This window comes from Schistocerca cancellata, chromosome 1 (assembly GCF_023864275.1).
Source record: "Schistocerca cancellata isolate TAMUIC-IGC-003103 chromosome 1, iqSchCanc2.1, whole genome shotgun sequence".
Lineage (NCBI taxonomy): Eukaryota > Metazoa > Arthropoda > Insecta > Orthoptera > Acrididae > Schistocerca > Schistocerca cancellata.
Window position 1 is genome coordinate 622,293,583 of NC_064626.1, and position 22,379 is coordinate 622,315,961.

The following is a 22,379-nucleotide window of genomic DNA, read 5'->3' on the forward strand; positions in this document are numbered from 1 at the left end:
AAAACCTTTACCCCTGAGAATTCTTTCTATTCCAAAGAAGAGGTTCCATTTTTGTATTGTGTAAAAGGTCGGGGGTAGGAATTACTAACTCACACTGGAATTTTGTAAAAAAAGAATCTGTAAATGGTCAGCATGTAGTCATATTAACATATGCATTCAGCATGAATGGTCACAGGTTTGTTTAATTTGTGGGGGTGTGTCACAGAGAACCTGAAGGAACTGAACTGGAAGACCCTTGAAGACAGGCGTACACTATCCCAAGAAATTCTGTTAATAAAGTTTCAAGAATTGGCTTTAAATCATTACTACAACCCTCTATGTATCACTCACATTGGGATCATGAGGATAAATTAGAATAATTACTGCACACACAAAGTCATTCAAACAATCATTCTTCCCACACTCCATACATGAATGGAACAGGAATAAACCCTGATCACTGCTATAATGGGACGTGCCCTCTGCCATGCATGTCATGGTGGTTTGCAGAGTATAGATAAATCATCCATGGATCATAATACTACTAAGTAACATTCCAAAATGGTATCAAAATGACTAATATTTAAGAACAGATGGAAATACTGAAAGACAATGAAGCTACATGAAAGTCGCTAAATTCACGTTCAATTACATAATGGAACATTCAATGTTAATAGCGGAAGTACCCTCATCTGCAAACTGTAGGAAGTAGGGAGAATGCACATTGTTGGGATCTTATTGATGTCTTAACGCTCAAACCAAAAATTGATAGCCTGTTGAACTATCAAACAATATTTTCTACCATTCTCAAATTATGCACGAACTTACGTCTGCGTTGGAGTTAGCCCTTTGCAATAATTCGTCTCCCAGTTTTGATGAGTAACCAATAATCTTGTACCGTAAGTTGAAAGGAGCCTAATAGTTTTAACAAAAAGCGAAGGTTCGGAAAAAGTGATAGAGTATTGGGTAAAAGGTAGTACTCGGGCAAACAATGTGGACACTCAGCGCGCTGGCTGATGGGAGCGACTGTAAAACGTAAATGCGAAATGCCTTTACAGTCGCTCCCATCAGCCGCGGTGCCGAGTGTCAGCTTTGCGCATACACATGGCACCGAGCGAGCTGACGCAGTGGTTAGCACATTCCTGGTTTAGGTTTCCGTGATTTCCCTAAATCGCTTCAGGCAAATACCGGGATGGTTACTTTAACAGGATATGGCCGCCTTCCTTTCCCATCCTTCCCTAATCCGATAGGACCGACGACCTCGCTGTTTGGACCCTTCCTCCAAATTAACCAACTAGCATACGCGGTATGTTCTTAACATCATAGAAATAACCTGGGGCGTGTGTCGTGCTTGGGTAGCTCAGTGGGTAGAGCACAGAAAGGCAAAGGTCCTGAGTTCGACTCTCGGTCCGGCACACAGTTTGCCGGCACGGTAGCTCAGCGTCTTCGGTCAGAGGGTTAGCTGCCCTCTGTAATATATATATAACTGAGTTAAAGGGTGAACGATGGACTTGAACAAGCATCATGGGACGTCTGCCCCAAACAAATAGAACGAACACTAAATAACAAAATGAGATCAACCAAAAAAAAAACAAAAAAAAAAAAAACTGCACGGCATATTCTTAACATCATAGAAATAACTTCTGCAGAAGTTGTCATGTATGCACCGGTTCTCTAGATTCTTCATACACATACGTAGGATTATTAGAAACGTAAATACTCAATATCGATGTTCTACAACGATAGGCTAGGTAAAAACATATTGGGCCTATACAGGTTTATTTAATCTTTCCCTTTGCGACCTACAACGAAGGCAGGTATAGAATTAGAAATACAGAAGATGTGTAGATAGAAGCTAATTATACTCTTGTAAATCGCTGCAATCTTGTTCATGAAACTGATAGTTCGTTGGCACAGTTCCGACACGCCTAAGTACTTGTTTTCTTTTCGTAACTGCCGTCTTGTTATTATTTTATTTATTGATCCATCTTTTAAGCATTTTCCAAGCAATTGATATTTTAAATAATATTTGTATAGCTGCATAATAAGTCATTTTTATCATGTTGGAGGAAAATATTTGTTTTATATTGGACACGTTCAATAATCATTAAATGTAAATACGTCATACAGAATGAAAAAAGGAGACACTATGTGTTACCACAAAGCAACGACACATCTATCGTAGACAACAAATGCAGGCCGAAAAGCTACACCCATTACTTTCAATGTTGTCTTGAATCTCCTCGTTGAGAGAGTACTCAGTCCACAGAACCACTACAAATAGTCTTTCTGCAGGGGTGCAGGACCATTTTTATGATGCAGTTTGCTTTCGGATACTAATTCGTTCTTAAGCATTATTTCTGTTGCTACTAAGAAAATATACCCATTTATAGAAAATATGTATTAGCTGGAAACCAGAAAATTATAAAACATTCAAATAATTGCAGCTTACACCATTATTGCTTGTGTATCACATCAATTTTTGACGTTTGTTGCCGTGGGGGGAGGACCAGAGTTGGCTGCACTGGTTGTTGAAACGAAGAGAGGGACGCCTTCGCTCTCAGCCGGAATATTGTTTATATTTTCTATTTACATTTTCCTATGAGTGCATATGAACAAGGGGAACAGCTTTACTTGGATAGTTACACTTTAAAGAATTCCGTTGGATTTCCTCGGATTTCTGGATTTTGTATGTGAGTATAAGGACTGAAAATAAATGTTTAAAGATGTCGGTTAATGGGCGCTTTGTAGATATATTATTTATCTTACGAATTTAGGGTGTGCTACAGTTAGGTTCTATCTCATTCTGTCGTGTATTATTATATTAAATGAAAATGTTCTGTGTGCAACAGATGTGATAAGAGCGAAAGAGCAGCGGGACCCATTGTCTTTCAGATTAACGCAGTAGTAGATGCACTGGATTCGGAGCATGAATTTGAAATGTTTTGATGTTGTCAAAAAACGAATGAAGCAGAAAGTATGAAGATTTAGAGGTGTAACAAGTCACAAATTACACCATTGTTTCATCATTGACATCAGTATTGGAATGTAATATATACTGTAATCAATCATAAAATTTACTACCGGTGCCTACATAGCACTTACACGAAGTAACTATTGTGGTTGGTAAATTTTATTTACGTAGTATCCACATCCCGCTACTGTTGCTTTATGTGTTGTTGTTGGTGAGCTCCAATAGAGCAGTGATTTTTTGAAAGATCAGTAAAAATGAATTTAAGTTGTAATAAATAGTATAACTGAATACTTGAAAGAGAGTGAATGATATAATTAACATAAGGAGGCATAGGTTGTAACATTTATAACTGAACATTCTCACAAATCAATTAATGATGTAGTTCGACATACTTTATTGTTAAAGGTTTTTATATTTATTGAGAACTGATTCAGACTTGTGCTTTCACTTCTAAATCCATTATTTTTAAATCTACATTCTTCTGAACTGCTATTGTTATTTGGGCATGTTTGACTAGTGCAATGTATTTTGTGGTTCTTAATGGCCTATAGAGACAGCTTCGTCCCGTGACATAAGATGTTGTGGCATATGATACCACACATACACAATCATGAAGAGAGCAGGGCAATGGCAACATTTTTTGCATTTATATTAGTTTTGGGAGTTTTGGTTGGGGTGACAGATTGATCTGTAGCGTAGTCCATAGCATAGGTTAGGTTGGAAGGGTAATAATTTGACTGCGAGTTGATGAAGACAACAAATTTGACAGTTTGGTAGGGATTAGCTGAAGCAGTATTGAAGTATTGAGTTAATTCGATTGTGGTACTAAATGTCCTTTTTTCCTGATATACTTAATTCTTTGATGATTAATACTTTTCATATTTCGAGGTTTTTTATTGTTTTAACTATGGCTGTCTGAGGCATTTTGCACAAACGTTCGATGTCAGTTCTTAAAGTTCCTTTCATCGTATTGTTCTGTGGTGGTTTCAAATTCAGCTCAGTCTACAGGTTTCTGAAAGGATTTGTGTTTCATATGGTTTTATTTTGTTGATACAGTTGCTATCTCTTTAGACTGCTAGAACTTTTCCATGATTTTCATGCTGTACATAATTGTGGCATGTTATTTGTTTTGTATTTTTACTGAGAGAGGATGAAGTTTCTGATTCACTCCTAAGTATTCTTAATCCTCATTGTGTGGTACTGATAATGTTCAGTATTGATTTAAAATGTAAGCAGTATCATTTCACTTTTGTTGTTGTTGTTTTGTTGTTGTGGTCTTCAGTCCTGAGACTTGTTTGATGCAGCTCTCCAAGCTACTCTATCCCATGCAAGCTGCTTCATCTCCCAGTACGTACTGCAGCCTACGCCCTTCTGAATCTGCTTAGTGTATTCATCTCTTGGTCTCCCTCTAAGATTTTTACCCACCACTCTCCCTCCAATACTACATTGGTGATCCCTTGATGCCTCAGAGCATGTCCTACCAACCGAACCCTTCTTTTAATTTGGTTGTACCATAATCTCCTCTTCTCCCCAATTCTATTCAATATCTCCTCATTAGTTACGTGATCTTCCCATCTAATCTTCAGCATTCTTCTGTAACACCACATTTCGAAAGCTTTTATTCTCTTCTTGTCCAAACAATTTATCATCCATGTGTCACTTCCATCCATGGCTACACTCCATACAAATACTTTCAAAAACGACATTCTGACACTTAAATCTATACTCGATGTTAACAAATTTCTCTTCTTCAGGAACGCTTTCCTTGCCATTGCCAGTCTACATTTTATATCCTCTCTACTTTGACCATCATCAGTTCTTTTGCTCCCCAAATAGCAAAACTCCTTTACTACTTCAAGTATCTCATTTCCTAATCTAATTCCCTCAGCACCGCCCGACTTAATTCGACTACATTCCATTATCCTCTTTTTGCTTTTGTTGATGTTCATCTTATACCCTCCTTTCAAGACATTGTCCATTCCGTTCAACTGCTCTTCCAAGTCCTTTGCTGTCTCTGAAAGAATTACAATGTCATCGGCAAACTTCAAAGTTTTTATTTCTTCTCCATGGATTTTAATACCTACTCCGAATTTTTCTTTTGTTTCCTTCACTGCTTGCTCAATATACAGATTGAATAATATCAGGGAGAGGCTACAACCTGTCTCACTCCCTTCCCAACCACTGCTTCCCCTTCATGCCCATCGACTCTTAAAACTGCCATCTGGTTTCTGTACAAATTGTAAATAGCCTTTCGCTCCCTGTATTTTACCCCTGCCATCTTCAGAATTTGAAAGAGAGTATTCCAGTCAACATTGTCAAAAGCTTTCTTTAAGTCTACAAATGCTAGAAATGTAGGCTTGCCTTTTCTTAATCTAGGTTCTAAGATAAGTCGTAGGGTCAGTATTGCCTTACAGGTTCCAATATTTCTATGGAATCCAAACTCTCTCTCCCGAGGTGGGCTTCTACCAGTTTTTACATTCGTCTGTAAATAATTCGTGTTAGTATTTTGCAGCCGTGGCTTATTAAACTGACAGTTAGGTAATTTTCGTATCTGTCAACACCTGCTTTCTTTGGGATTGGAATTATTATATTCTTCTTGAAGTCTGAGGGTATTTCGCCTGTCTCGTACCTTTTGCTTACCAGATGGTAGAGTTTTGTCAGGACTGGCTCTCCCAAGGCTGTCAGTTGCTCTAATGGAATGTTGTCTACTCCCAGGGCCTTGTTTCGACTTAGGTCTTTCAGTGCTCTGTCAAACTCTTCACGCAGTATCGTATCTCCCATTTCATCTTCATCTAATCCTCTTCCATTTCCATAATATTGCCCTCAAGTTCTTCGCCCTTGTATAGACCCTCTATATATTTCTTTCACCTTTCTGCTTTCCCTTCTTTTCTTAGAACTGGGTTTCCATCTGAGCTTTTGATATTCATAAAAGTGGTTCTCTTTTCTCCAAAGGTCTCTGTAATTTTCCTGTAGGCAGTATCTATCTTACCCATAGTGAGATAAGCCTCTACATCCGTACATTTGTCCTCGAGCCATGCCTGCTTAGCCATTGTGCACTTCCTGTCGATCTCATTTTTGAGACGCTTGTATTCCGTTTTGCCTGCTTCATTTACTGCATTTTTATATTTTCTCCTTTCATCAATTACATTCAATATTTCTTCTGTCACCCATGGATTTCTACTAGCCCTCGTCTTTTTACCTGCTTTATCCTCTGCTGCCTTCACTACTTCATCCCTCAGAGCTATCCATTCTTCTTCTACTGTATTTCTTTCCCCCATTCTTGTCAATTGTTCTCTTATGCTCTCCCTGAAACTCTGTACAACAAACAAACCCAGGCGAGTTTCTTGGAAGTCATCCGTTCTTTACATCATTTTGTTTTTCGGTGGTGGTAGTTTTACATTGTGTGTGCATTCCATACTGTAGGAGAATTCTGGCCTTATAAGTTAAATATTGCGGTCGAGTAACGTGAAACGTTAAATTTCTAATGAGTACTACAATGGTGCTGCCAAATGCTAAGACACTGGACTTGTGTGTGATAGGACGGCAACTAAAATACCCTTTCGGCCTTCCGGATTTATCTTTTCCAAAATTTCCCTGGAAAGTGTTGAGTATGAGTTCTGGGAATTTTCCTCTGAAAGAGTATGTCCAGTTTTCTTCCTGTCCTCACCCACTTTGAATTTCTGATCTGCCTCTAATGACCTCATTATCAGTAGGATGTTAACTGCATCTCTACCTTCCCTTTTTTTATACAGTTGTGCTGTCCATATCTACATGTACATCCATACTCTGTAAATTATCCCAAAGTGCATGGCAGAGGGTACTTCCCTTTGTGTCAGTTATTAGGGTTTCTTCCCGTTCCATTCACATATGGTGCCCAGGAAGAATGATTGTCTGAATGCTTCTGTGTGCACTGTAATTATTCTAATCTTATCCTCATGATTTCTACATGAGCAATACATAGGGCATTGTACTATATTTCTTTGGTCATGATTTCAAGTCGGTTCTTGAAAAACTGTTGGTAGACTTCCTTGGTATAGTTTATTTGTATCTCTAAGAGTCTACCAGTCCAGTTTCATCATCATCACTGTAACACTCTCCCATGGGTCAAAAGAACCTGTGATAATTCTTGCCGCCCTTCTCTGTAGTGTTCAATATCTCCTGTTAGTCCTATTTGGTACCAGTCTCACACACTTGAGGAGTATTCTAGAATGGTTCACACAAATGACAAATGACCTATAAGCAGTCTCCTTAGTAGACTGATTGCACTACCCTAGTCTTCCACCAATAAACCAAAGCCTACCACCTGCTTTACCAACTGAGCCTCTGTAATCATTCCATTTCGTGTCCCTACAAAGTGTTACATCTAATTTTATTTGTATGAGTTGGTCAATTTCATCTTTGTTTCTTTGATATTATAAGCATGGGATACTACTTTTTTTTTTCATTTTATGAAGTGCACAATTTTACATTTCTGAACATTTAAAGCAAATTGCCAATCTTTGCACCATTTTGAAATCTTGTCGAGATCTGACTGAATATAGATAACTGCATCATCCGCAGAAAGTCTGAGGTTTTTAGCAACATCTTCTGCAATGTCATTAATATACAATGTGATTGAGCACAAGAGGAATTCTTGCATGGGACATACGGATAAATTGGCCATAGTGAAATACCTTTGCCAGAGGGTGACCATGAAATAAAATGCACCGAGATGAGCGTCATATTGAAAACATCGCATTGTCATGTGCATATGTATAGAGAGGCTATTGAAATTTATAAACACCATAATAATTTTATCAGAAAAGAAGGTGTTAAATAAAATAAAATCTGGATGTCAACATTGCAACATAAGGAAGACAGTCGATCACTTTCAGTTGAGAATTTTGGCATTACCAGAGATAATCTCATAGTCGACGTCGCACGATGGACTTTGGCGCCCTTTATAACATGCATATATTTGGCACTTTCTCAAGTTCTTGTTGCAGTTCACCCCTGTACCTGTGAAGATGTCTCACGCAGTCAGAGAGGAAAAATTAGAAGAAGATGTACATTGATCATTTTACAATATTCTAGGCCTATTACAGTAGTTATTGAAGGCTTCATGCATTGCCCGCTTGACAGCGAAACATTTCATTCAGCATCTCTCTTTCTATAGTCCCATTCTTTGTTTTACACTTATTAGGCCGTAGTCTTTGTTTCTTTAGATGTCTCTTTACAGTGACTGTATACCATCGGGGCCCTGCCATTATGAACTTTTTTGCTGGGTACATATCTATCCAACATATGGTCAACTATTTTTTTTTTTTTTAAGTTGAGCCATAGTTCATCTACATGCTCCTGTCCTGTGCTGAAAGTTTCAGGTTCCTCATTGAGAGATGACACTATCAATTTTTTTACAGTTTTTCCTTCTTGTCGAAGTTGGCCTTTGTATTTCAGTAATTATTGTTGCCACAACTGTTTCAAGATCGCTGGTAGCAGTTTTGATGTCAGCACCCTGAGACACATCAGGTTTCCTAGTTTCCATTAGATCCTAACTATCTGTTTAGGTAATTTTCAGGGAAGGCATTGAGTGATGTTTCATATGATGTCTTACCACACCTAGCACTAACAGAACTATTATTTTCCCAGTCAATTGTTGGATGATTAAAGTCTTCACCAATGGTTACTGTATGATTGGGGAACTTCCATGCAAGTGAACTGATGTTATCTCTAATGTTTTTGGCTACATTCGGATATGAGTGTGGTGGGTGATTGGAAACAGTTAATCACCATTTTATAAGGTGGGCTTTGACCTAACACAAAATGCCAGTGATCTGAAATCTTGCGACATAAATTGATTCAAAGCTCAATAGCATATACTGTAAGTACTATGGTTCTGAATGTACAATTGTGAATTGTACTTGCCTATTGCATTTCATTGTCACAAATATTAGAAAGATTTTTGCACTTGGGTTTGCACCCTGTGTTAGTCTCTTGTTGCTCTACCCTGTTATTTCTCAGTTTAAGAAGTCCAAAGATTGTCAGTGATTCTTTTTCGTTTCCCTGTTTGAAGTTAGCCATTATTGAATAATTTATTGGTTAAATTTGGTTTATATATATATATATATATATATAATATATATATATATATATATATATATATATATATATATATAAAGACAAATATGTATGCTTGTGTCTGTATATGTGTGGATGGATATGTGTGTGTTTGTGCGCGAGTGTATACCCGTCCTTTTTTCCCCATAAGGTAAGTCTTTCTGCTCCCGGGACTGGAATGACTCCTTACCCTCTCCCTTAAAACCCACATCCTTTTGTCTTTCCCTCTCCTTCCCTCTTTCCTGATGAGGCAACAGTTTGTTGCGAAAGCTTGAATTTTGTGTGTATGTTTGTGTTCGTTTGTGTGCCTGTCGACCTGCCAGCACTTTCATTTGGTGAGTCGCATCATCTTTGTTTTTGGGTATATTTTTCCTTCATGGAATGTTTCCTTCTGTTATATATATATATATATATATATATATATATATATATATATATATATATATATATATATATATATATATATATATTTTTTTTTTGTTCTGCAAATTATTTATTTTTGCCACCAAGGTTTTGTGTTATTAGTGCATTGTCTAGCATTACTGGCAAAAATGTTAAATGTGTGAAATCTTATGGGACTTAACTGCTAAGGTCATCAGTCCCTAAGCTTACACACTACTTAACCTAAATTATCCTAAGTACAAACACACACACCTTTCCTGAAGGACGACTCGAACCTCTGCAGGGATCAGCCGCACAGTCCATGACTGCAGCGCCTTAGACTGCTCGGCTAATCCCTCGCGGCGCAAAAATGTTAAAACATCTTTGCCTGTAATTCTAGGAAATGAACAGATAATCTAAATCCAAGGTAAAAAAAAAATTAATGAACTAGTGGCTATAAAATAGTTTTTTTCCTTTATGTTTCACCTAAAAAAGTTAACAGAAATTGTGAAATCTAGTGCCTGCCAAATGTCTAGCAAATATCTTTTTATTTAATTATTCTTCTAGGAATCAGCTTATAATGTATGTCATTTGTCTTCATAATAAAGTGAAAATAAAAATATGTATAAGAACAACTTTTCTGGGATAGGACAGGTTTTTGGCTGTGATCTTGCTGAAGGAACATGAAATGATTAAGGGAAACCTGAATAATCAAGTTGGCTGGACAGAGCAAACTCCATCTTCATGAACATGGGGCCAGTGTCTTAAAAACTGCTCTGTGTCATTCGATTGATGCCTATGGTACAATGTTATTTTGTTCATACACAAGTTGCGCAAGAGGAGTTGTGACATAAAAGATACTTTTGCATTGTTTCTTTGCATCTATTTGTGCCATCATTGCACATACTTTGGACCACAAGTAACTCCATAACCATGAACTTGCTGCTATGTCCCTTGCATTCTTATAAGTCTTTGTGGAAAATTGAGTTCAGGACCATAAACATGCTGTCATGTGCTATGCACATCTCCATTTCTCCCCTCCAGCCCACATGGAAAACTGAGTCGTGAGTCAGCTGTTGAACTCAGGACAGTGACAGACATTACTAATTATACAGTATAGATCTTGGGCATGTTATTTTCATGTTAAAAGCATTTCGCTGTGATCATATATGGTAATTTGGCAAGGTGGTGTTGTTTCCTTTTGTTAGTAAACCCTACTTTAAGTTATGTAAGTAAGTACAGACAGCAGAAGTGAACTAGAATCATTGTTTGGGTGTTTCAGTCAATTTCAGTTGTCAGTTTTCTAACTTGTGTACAGCAGGATAGTAGGACACTGAATGATAACATTTTTATAGATGCTGCTCAGTCTGAAACAATTAATGTGTATCAAAATGCCACAGGACTATTTGATCATGATGTGCTATTAATGGAAATAAACAATATTGCACATTGCAGCCCTGAGTCAGATTCATACAAAGCAGTAAGACTTATTAATGACAACAGGCTGTAATGTTTCAAGATAAAGTTAAAAGAGGTGGTTTGGAATGAGGTGTGTATAGAAAGAGATGCTGTCACCAAATTCAATTTATTCCACAGTAAAGTTGTATTTGTATTTGAAATTTGCTTTCCGAAAAAGTTATCCAGAAGATCCATCAAGGGAAAAAAAAGTATGTCATGGGTAACTAAAGGAATTAAAATGTCAGGTAGACGAAAGAGGGAAATATATAAAGGCCAGAGTGAGTCAAGGTCCTGCATTACTTCCATACTCCAAAAACTACTGTAATATTTAAGTAAAGTCATCAAATGTCAAGAAGTATGCACATCCTGACATAATAAGGCCGATAATAAAATTAGAACTAGGCGTATGTGGATTATTGTCAATTGGGAGATGGGATAGCCAGTCAGTGTAAGAGAGAGAATAAAAATTAACCCAGTTCCATTTGAATTAGTTTTCTCTTCTGAATTTTACAAATTAGATATTTATTTGTTCATTGCCTTCAGTAAACATACTACAACAAAATAAACAAAAATATTAATAATTTAAGCAAAAGAGGGTGTAAAATATATGTCACACTAGACAGAACCCAGGTGTGTAAGTGAAATATGTGACAGTAAATAAATAGGCTACAGCACTTGCTTTGTGATATGGTACAAGACATTCTATGTGCAGCCCACATCACATTTGCTGTGTATTGTTCTTAAGAGTTCCTTTCCAATTTTCTTCAGTGCAGCATAATTTTTTTTCTTTTTTCCCAAACTACCAGGTGATTTTTTTTCATTGTGTCTGATGTCATGCAACAGTCTACCTTTGTATGAATTATTAGCAGGGCGACAGGACCTCTAGGAATTATTGCATTGGATATCAGTGCTGTGTCAAAATTGCAGCTGTGGCATATTCATACCTGTCTTTATGTAGAGAATCCATGGATTATTTATAGACACATCCAGTAGCCATGGAAAAATTAACCACCATCATTTCTTTTCTCTGATGCTCACCCTGTATAGGGCTATATTTTCATCCATTCGGTCAGTTCCCTCTACATTTTTGTTGTAATCGCCAATAACATTTGGCTGGAGTGCAAGGATTCTTTTCTTCTCTTGTCTGGAATATCAGTGCACAGAGCTTACTGAATTGATTCCATAGCTGGTTGAAGTAATTGTTACTGTAGAATTATCTAGCCACCTGGTAATAATCATTCCACTTTCTTGCCGCTCTTTTCATCAATATCACCACTCTCATTCCTTTGGAACATTGTGTTAGAGGCTACAAGTAGACATTCCTTTGGCAGACTACCGGTATTCTCACAAATAGTGCTTGTTGCACCACAAACTTGTTCTTTTAGATGAGCCAACATTGTCGGTGATGTTTACAGGTTGTCAAAATAAAATGTGTAGGGTCAATTTTTACTTTTTTCAGGGAGTGAATCAATCACGTTTTACAAATGCTTTCTCGTATACTTTGTTCCATTGCGATCAGTTCCGTGGCATATCTGAATATCCACTAGGTATCCCATATTTGTGTTTCAGCACCACACTTTGTACCCATATCTAATGGTTTTACCTTTCAGAAATTGTTTGCATTCATGACTGCCAAAATACTTCATCAAGCTCTCATCATAATCCAAATCTGCCCAGGTTGAAAGTGGAGAGAAAACACTTTTCTCAGTAGATCTATTAATGGACAAAGTTTGCACATTTCACCATTTACATTGATTTGTGTTTTATCAAATGATGAATGAATCTCATAATTGTTCCAAATCTGTCTATTCTCATCATTTTGTGCACCATTTGATGTCTCATATCCAGCCCTGAATCCCAGCAACATCTTCTGCTTGGTAGAGGATTATAGCCCAAGAGAATTAGAAATCCTAGAAAACCTTTTATTTCTTCATGTGTTATTTTGGGCTCTGGACAGTTCTTGAATAAAGCATATTTTGTTGGTTTGGTAACGAAAACTTTAATTGTTTTGTCATTACAGAACAGTTCAAAGCACCGAACTGGAGACAAGCTCCTGTATTTACTATGATAACTCTCAGGAAGCAAAGTGTTATCACTTTTCAGATCCTCCCTCCTACAGTCTCTGATTACAGTTTTTAAATCTGTAGCTTTTTGGTTCCATTTTAATTGATGTTTTCTTGATTATCAGAAGAGCAATCACTCTAAAGTTCACAACGTAACCTGTTATAGTTGGTCAAATCTTCTCCTGCACCAGAATGAAGTTGGCTTAGTCCAAGATTGGCTATCTTTCCACCCCCATCTGCTTCACCAGAATCTTCATCTGACTCCACAATAGCTTCAGGAGACTCAATAAATATATCTGTTGCATCTTCTTCCTCCTCCACCTTCAAAATAGCCAGGATTTCACACATAGTCCCTGAGAAAGAAGAAACCATTATATTGACTGTTCTGCCTAGCGTAACATGCGTAACACACAATTAAAACTAGGATAGGAACCATAATAGTGAATTACATTTTGTGGCTAACCTGTATCATTAATTTCAGCACTTCTGCGTTACAGTCAATCAAAACTCTTAAAAATTGTGTGTTCTGTTGCGACAGAAAGTAATACTTACTTCTTATTCCAAGACACAATCTTATTCAGAAAAAGGAATTCAGTAATTGAAGCATCAACCTTGTACAAAAACAAATCTCCCGTGCCTTATTTTTCCAGTCTCCCACTACTTCCGAAAGTTCCACCATCCGGCCACAGAGGAGCAGTTCCCTTGTAACTCAGTACCACTCAGGACTGGAGCAACTGAATTACATTCTCTGCCAGGGTTTTGATTATGCCTCGTCGTGCCCTGAAATGAGAAATGTCCTGTACACTATCCTTCCCACCCCTCCCACAGTGGTATTCCACCATCCACCGAACCTACACAATACGAGGAGCTATCCAAAATTTTCGGGACTGGTGCTGCCATCTGTTGAAAACCTTACCTTTGGCCTAACGATCACCATCACCCTCGAAATAGTTCCCATCTGCACATACACACCGGTCCCAGCGATTCTGCAACTGGTCAAATGTTTTCTGGAAATCCTGTTCTTTGAGGGTGTTTATCACCGCCAGCAAAGCTTCTTGAATCCTCTCTAGAGTGTTGAACCGACGGCCTGTCAGCTTGAGTTTCAGTTTTGGGAAATGCGCGAAGTCACAAGGTGCCAAATCTAGCTAGTATGGTGGGTGGGGTACAACCACCATGTTGTTTTTTGCCAAAAAGGTCCTGGTGAGCAAGGACGTGTGACAGGGCGCGTTGTCGTGATGCAGCAGCCAGTTCCCTTGATGCCAAAGTTCAGGCTGTCATCGCCACAAGTTTTCATGGAGCTATCGCATAATGCCACAGTAGTATGCGGAATTCACTGTTTGGTTGGGTGGGACAAATTCTTTGTGCACAATTCCTTTGGTATCAAAGAAAACAATGATCATGCTCTTCACTTTGCTCTTCATCTGTCTCGCTTTTTTGGGTCTTGGAGAGCCCGGGCCCTTCCACAGGGACGATTGTTGCTTTGTCTCTGGGTCATAACCGTAATCCAGCTCTTGTCGCTGGTGATAACCAATGACAAGAAGGTTGGAGCATCAGATGCGGTCTGATGAAGGTGCATGCACACTTCAACACGCTGTGCCTTCTGATCGGCAGTCAAGATCCTAGGCACAAATTTTGCGGCGACATGATGCATGCCCGATTCATCAGTCAACATTCATTGACATGCCCCATAACCAATACCCGCTTCATCCACAATGTCTTGAATGGTTTGATGTCGATCCGTGTGAACCAGTTGTTGGAAGTTCGCCAACAATGTCGGTGTTGCGCGGTTAACGGGCTTTCCAGTGTGAGCATCATCTTCGACGTTTGTACGGCTGGCCCTGAACTGATCATGCTACTCAAACACATGCGTATGGCTCATGTTCTGTCCCCCAAATACTAGTTGAATCATTGCAAGGGTCTCCGTAGCACTTTTCCCAGGATTCGCACGGAATTTGATACAGACGTGCTGTTCTGTTAGTGGATCTATCGTAAAATCGCCACACCCCAAATACAGAATATTATGGAAATCACTGTGGACACACAACATGTCCTCCTAGCTGAATGCCACTCCGCACACTGACTCATCAGATATGCAGCTCTTGCCACCTAGCAGTGCAAAGATCTGCTACTTCTACTTTCCAGATGGCAGCACCAGTCCCAAAAATTTTGGATTCCACATCGTATACTTGTCCATCCTTACACAACCGTAGTTCCCAATCCCTTACTTCATGGCTCGTACCCCTGTAATAGACGTAGAAGCAAGACCTGTCCCACATGTCCTCTCACCACCACCTACTCCAGTCCGCTCACTAACATTACCTATCCCATCAGTGGCAGGGCTATCTGTGAAACCAGTCATGTGATCTACAAGCTAAGCTGCAACCACTGCTCTGCATTCTATGTGGGCAAGACTACCAACAAGCTATCTATCCGCATAAATGTCCACTGACAAACTGTGCTCAAGAAACAAGTGGACCACCCTGTTGTTGAACATACTGCCAAACATATCCTTCATTTCAGTGTCTGCTTCACAGCCTGTGACATATAGATCCTTCCCACCAACACCAGCTTCTCTGAATTGCACAGTTGGGAACTTTTCCTGCAATATATTCTATGTTCTCATAACCCACCTGGTCTCAACCTTTGTTGGTCGCTGTCCACACCCACCCAGCCCCTTCTCTGTTCCCATTCCAACACTATACAGCCGTCATTCCACCAGCATACCTGGTCTTTTTATTTCTCTTCTTTTCAGCTAATTCTCTCCCCCCCCCCCTCCCTCCTCCCACCTCTCCCCTGCCCTCTGTCTAACCTGCAGCACATCACTGTCCTCTGCCCCCACCATACTATCCCTCCCCCTCCCCACCCTGGCATCATCCTTACCCCCACCCAGTCACCACTCCTGTCATGCACTGGTGCTGCTGCTCGCAGTGTGGTTTAATGTGGTTTCAGTTGCCTGAGACTGCAGTCGTGTGTGTGAGTTGCGTGTGCGAGCGTGTGTGCATGCATGTCTATTGTCGACGAAGGCCTTAATGGCTGAAAGCTTTAATTGTGAGTGTCTTTTTGTTGTGCCAATCTGCGACTCTGCATCTCCACATCTCCGCTATGTGGTGAGTGGTAACTTTCCTTGTCATAGTATTGACACCCATTTTAGGATGTCCTGGACAATCATTGGAGAAGGTTGTAACTTTTCTAGTTTTGTTGCATGCTGCTTTTTTGCCTTCCTTAGCAAAAATCCTTTTGTAACACAGTGTGCAGTGTTGCCAAAATTTTGTTGCCGGTCCCTCAATTTTTCCCCAAGTATGAGCTTGCTTTCTTGTTGGAGGAATGGCACAGGGAGCAAGGCAATGGACTCTGAAAATTTGGAAATGACATTTTTCACCCCAAAGTGCTCATTTTACAATGCAGAATCCAAGAATTTACTACAGAGGCCCCTAGTAGAAGTACTGTTGCAACTTTACTTCACCATTTCACCCCTTCAGGAACCATTAAAAGCATTAGTGTTCTCCTTTTATCCGCACAGTTAAAAATTTTGAATATTATTATTCTCTGCTCCAGATATTTCCTCCTTTTTAAGTTTGTTCTACACAATATCTTTGGGAAGTCTTGCTGTATTTGGATGAATTATTCCACAGAAAAGCACAAATTTATCCAACAAGTCATGTACTAGAGAAATGCTTGTATAGAAATTTTCAACAAAGGAATTTGAGCTTTTCCAAAAAGATGCTCTCACATTTTTGTAGTGATGCCCCAGCACCACTGCACCTTACAGTTTGTCATCTATCATTTGATAGATACGCAAAGTGAAAGTTTAGCCTTCCTCTGTTCAAATTTTGATCAGTCTTCCACCATACTTGTGAGACTTGTTAGGGACCTTTTGCCTAAAAGTCAATCTTCCTCTCCAAGGAAACATAGATTCATCAGTTACCACTTGTCTTCCAGGGGTCAGAGCATTTTGAAAGTTACTGGGCAGATGTTCAACTAACAACTGTACTTTGTAACTTGTGTCATTTACATTTCTAGGGGCATCATTATCAACGAAGTGCCAGCAGGACATGTCAAGATAATGGTAGAAATCTGTCCCAGTTCATAGTGGTTTTTATACTTCTCTGGGCTCTTGTTGGTATTATGCCAATAAACTTGCCTGTTTATTCCTCATAAGCGTCAACCCTGTTGGCTAGTTGAGACCTCTTTTTTGCCCAGTATTTTCAACAGTTTCTGTGCTGCCTATCTGTTTGTATCCAATACCATGTTGGTAATATATTTTGTGTTATCATCATTTTTGAACATAGGAAGGGATATCAAAATTAATGGAAATATTAAGTTCAGAATCCCAGTTAAAAATTACTCGTATTATATTTTGTCCATTTTGTTCCCAAATTGGGATATCATTTTCAGCTATGACATTGCCATTATCAGAGTTACATACGATAACATGAACTTCATCAGAACAGGAGTCGTCATCACTTACATTTAAATCCAAAAACAATCTTGAATCTTGTGGATTGTAAGCTGGATCATTGTCTGATGCGGGAGAAATGTCATAGTCACTGGAGTCACTTTTGTTTTGGCACTAATTCAGATAGTAGAGCAGTCCCTCCTCGACTAATGGTGCACTACATCTTTGTTTCTTCGTTACTAGCACCCCAGAAGTAGATGGATCCATTTCTAGCGAACAGTGCAGTGAAATGTTATTGCAACTGGTATCAGCTATAATTGTTGTAGATGATAAATATCTCTTAACCATAAACAAAATTTTACTAAATACCTTAAAGCAGCTATTCTTGGCTGCTAGCACTAACAAATGAGGATGCATGCCTTTCACAGCGACTATTCTTGCCTACTAACATTAATGAATGGCGGTGTGTGTATTTTAATGTAAAACAATAAGTGACCAGTTTTCTGTAGCGTTTGGTGCTAAAAGAGTGCAGCACAGCAATTGGGACACAGTGTGGCCCTAAAAGTTGAAACCCTCCCCACACACACACACACACACACACACACACACACACACACACACACACACACACACAAGAAAGTGTTATCAATCAGGTCATTGGCGGGACTGAATTGAAGCAGTAACATATTTCAGTTATTTAGCTCATGCTAAATAAATATATACCTTTGAGCCTTTTGCAGCTTAGAATTGGACATAATAATCACTTCTGCAATTTTGGGAAGTCACAAATTCATTCCAATCGGATGGAAAGAATTGCATCGGGGCATGTGGTGGACTGAGCCACAGGGGATGTGTTAACAGAGGTAATAGAAATACAAAGTGACACTGACATCTTTGTTTGAAAATTTCAGGTGGTCACGGCAAGATTTTAGATTTTCTGCTTGGGAAACTGTAGCAATGAAGCTGGCAAGAACATTTCATTAGCTGGTAACTGGTGACTTACATGCCAGTTTGAAGTATGTAATGGATGTCCTCAGTTGTTATATGAAGGATAATTGTCTTTCAGTATGTCATTTGTATTTTATTTTATAAAATAGTTGTTTATGCAGCTTTAATTATAAAAGATTATTCTTAGGTTATCATCCTCTGACTCGGCAAATCTGGGAATGTTACAGACCCTGGAATCCACTAAAATGGATATTCCATTTGCCAATTTCATACTTTTTGCATATAATTGCGCTCTTTCAATTTCTATTAATTTGCTGAGGAGCTGCACACATACCATCTTTGCTTTTGTTCAGAGTTTCTTCAGTTGTTGTGCAGTACGTCACCATAACATGAATATACATCCATTGTTTTCATATATGCTTTCCATACATTTGTAGGCTGCTGCTTCTGTTTTCTCTCTTCTAGACTTGTAACATTCTGTATATAGCCATATGATTGGAGACTTTTTTTCTAATACTTAACATATCACATTCAGACGATCTACTGAATTGGTGTTCCATATGGCTTCGCTTTATCTGGTGAAATTTGTAGATGCATGAATTGCAGCATGCTTTATTTGGATTTAACAGACATTATACTTAAAGCATAACCACAACATACTATATAAGAAAGCAAGTGGACTTCAGTTGCCTGTCATCTGCTAAACAGCCCAACAGATTCCCACCTAACCCAGGAAGCAATGCTCCATTACAAATGGCCTCATTTTTAGAAAATTATGCGCACACAAATGCATATGCGTAGTTGTGCTGTTGGAAATTAAGTGCATGCACAAAGTTGAACAGAAGAAAGGCATTGTATGGATGCACCTATATACAAATACACTAAGTGGCAAAAGTTGTGCACTACCTCCTAATATTGTCGGATCTCATTTTGCCCAGCATAGTTTGGCAACTCGATGTGGCGTGCACTCAGCATTTCGTTGTAAATCTCTCCCAGAAATAATGAGCCATGCTGCCACTTATATGTGCAAAAGTGTTGCAGGTGCGGGATCTTGTACACGAACTGACCTCTCATCTCCCATAAATTTTTAATGGGATTCATGTCAGTTGATCTCATGACCAAATCATTCATTCATTCAATTTGTCCAGAATGTTCTCCAAACCAGTCGAACAGTTGTGTGCCGGTGACAAGGCGCATTGTCATGAGAACATGAAGTCTATGAATGGCTGCAAATGGTCTCCAAGTAGTCAGTTGTTGCTTTAGTGGACTAGATGACCCAGCCCATTCTGTGTAAATGTAGTCCTCACCGTTATTTAGTCCCCAACAGCTTGCACAGTGCCTTGTTGGCAACTTGGGCCCATGGTTTAATGGGGTCTCAAAACCAACTATCAGCTCTTACCAACTGAAATTGGGACTTATCTGACCAGGTCATCGTTTTCCTTCTTAGGTTTCCAGTTGTCGAGGGTCCAGTTGATGTAGTCACAAGCCCAGAAGAGGGGCTGGAGGCGGTTTCATGCTGCTAGTAAACACATTCACACTGGTCGTCTGCTGCCATAGCCCATTCAAGCCAAATTTCAGCACTCTTTCGTAATGGATACGTTCACCATATGTTCCACATTGATTTCTGCAGTTATTTCACACAGTGTGTGTTAGTACTGACAACTCTATGCAAACAGTGCTGCTCTCAGTTATTAAGTGAAGGCTGTCAGCTGTTACATTGTCTGTGGTGAGAGGTAATGCCTAAAATTTGGTATTCTCAGCACACTCTTGACACTATGAATCTTGGAATACTGAATTCCCTAATGGTTTCCAAAATGGAATGTCCCAAGCGTGTAGCTCCAACTACCAATCTGCATTCAAAGTCTTAATTCCCATTGTGTGACGATAACCACGTTGGAAATCGTTTCGTGTGACTTACCTGAGTACAAGTGATGGCTCTGCCAATGCACTGCCCAGTTATACCATGTGTTTGTGACAACCTCCATCTGCATATGTGCATATCACTATCCCATGACACAGTCGCCTCAGTGTACTTACCAAAGTCAAAGATAGTTGCTCTGTGAATCCCAACAGCATACCTCAATATTTTAGTAAGTCAATTGAATAAATCCTTCAAAATAATTGCTAGGAATTAGGAGCTGACAAAAATCTCATTTAATTGTAAGCGAAGTTGTCTTGACTTGGATTAAGCATGCAGGATGGACTTGGTTGTGCCAAACTAAAGTTTTGGTTCATTCCATACTCCTAGATTTCCAGAAAACATTTGACATGGTGCACCCTTGCAGACTGTTAATGAAGCTCTGAGCATATGGAATAGGTTCCCATATATGTGAGAGACTAAGACTTCTTAAGTAATAAACCCAATATGTTGCCCTCAACAGTGGTGTTCATCAGAGACAAGGTTATCATCAGAAGTGCCCCAGGGAAGTGTTATTGGATCACTGTTATTCTCTGTATGCACACATCTGATGGAGAAGGTGATTAGCAATATGCAGCTATTTGCTGATAATACTTTGGTGTACAGGAAGATATCATTAAATGACTGTAGTAGGATACAAGATGACTCTGACAAAATTTCCAGCGTGAGTGATGAATGGCAGCTAGCTCTTAAGTATAGGAAAATTTAAATTAATGCTGATGAGTGGGAGGGCCATTTCATGTGATGGAATGGGGCATTTGAAAGGTTTTGTTCATTCTGTATTGTTATAAAAATAACATTATAAATGTTTCTTTTATTCTTAACAGATAAATTGAGTCCTAAGGCTAATGCAAAAGCATTAAAGATAAAATATCTTGTTAACTGAAGTAAAAATATGAAGTATTTCTCCTGTGACAAAGAGATACATGCAGAATCGAAGTTTTGGGTGAGGTAAAACATCTCTTAAGTTATATGAAACTATTCAAATGTGCTGTCTCATAATTTCAGTAATTAATAGCCACATATCAAGTATTAATATAAGACTGGCGAACTATATGGAAATCATTGCTTTTTAGTTATTTTTTTATTTGTGTGACAGCTACCAAATGAAAACTTCTAAAGCTTTGTCTTTCATAAAATAATTACTTCACTAGTGTCACAGTTTCAGCATTCTTTATCAGAACTTCCATTATGATACATAAGTGACATCTACACTGGGAAATAGAATCTCTGGCAATTTTAAATATCAGGAATGAAGTATATCACATTCAGTATTGCCAAGTTGTAAGATTTGTCCTATGAAATTTTTAGTTGTCATTTTTGTCAGAACCTCACCACTACAAAAGCATGTATTTGAACATGTTTCGATCTGGACATATGTGCTTGTCATAAAATTAAAGTTGAAACTTTCTTTTGGATGAAGCATACCCTTAGTAAACCACATTATTTGGGGATACACCTTCAGTGTAGTGTTTAGAGTGAGTGTCAGGTATCACTTTAATGTCGTTAACACTGGCATCAGATTGTGGCTTCTGTTGATCCGCTTCATCTTTAGAACAAAATATCATCTCCAATAATTGACACTTTCTTGGCACACCATTAAAAGACTGCATCGGTAACTAGATGTTTTCCACCTAATACTCAATGCCATACTAATTTCTTCAGTTCCTCACCATCGTTGACACTGCTTGTCCCGTGATCTGTAGCTAGAAAGTTCCATGTTAACAGAACTTTGAACTCTTCCTGAAGGTGAGTTAAATTACAGAGAGAATGTTATAACTTCAAGTTGAACAAATATATTTCAAGGAAGACTCAGTACATGAAAGCCACAGATCAAGTAAACAGAGTATGACGTGTGTACACTTCAACAGTCAAATCATAACTGAGTCCAAGTCTAGCGGCCACTGGCCGGCTGCCCACTTAGGTAGCACTGCTGCTGCATGGCTGGCAGACAGTGCCGCATGTAGAGGACGTGCGTATCTGCGCGGCGGCACTTTGAAAGATCGACGAGTCACAACACTTTGCCCCCCTTTGAATTTTTTGCACAGGTCTTGATGGAGGTGGCCTGTAGATTGCTAACATCCATAGGTGGTGTTTGACTGGCCCTAAAGTCTCAAGGAGGCGGCTTCCCGTACGGACGGAAGTGTGCCCGATAACAGGTTGAGA

General features: G+C 38.9%; 1 protein-coding gene across 10 annotated transcripts in view; it reads left to right on the top strand.

Annotated features, from left to right (window-relative positions):
• Nucleotides 1-2,303: 2,303 nt before the first annotated feature.
• LOC126183133 (broad-complex core protein isoforms 1/2/3/4/5-like) overlaps nucleotides 2,304-22,379 on the top strand; it is a 319,181-nt gene continuing 299,105 nt past the window's right edge. For all 10 annotated transcript variants that reach the window (XR_007536700.1, XM_049924911.1, XM_049924950.1 and 7 more), the window contains exon 1: nucleotides 2,304-2,672. The gene's annotated coding sequence lies outside the window, so the exon portion shown is untranslated. The remainder of the gene's footprint in view (nucleotides 2,673-22,379) is intronic.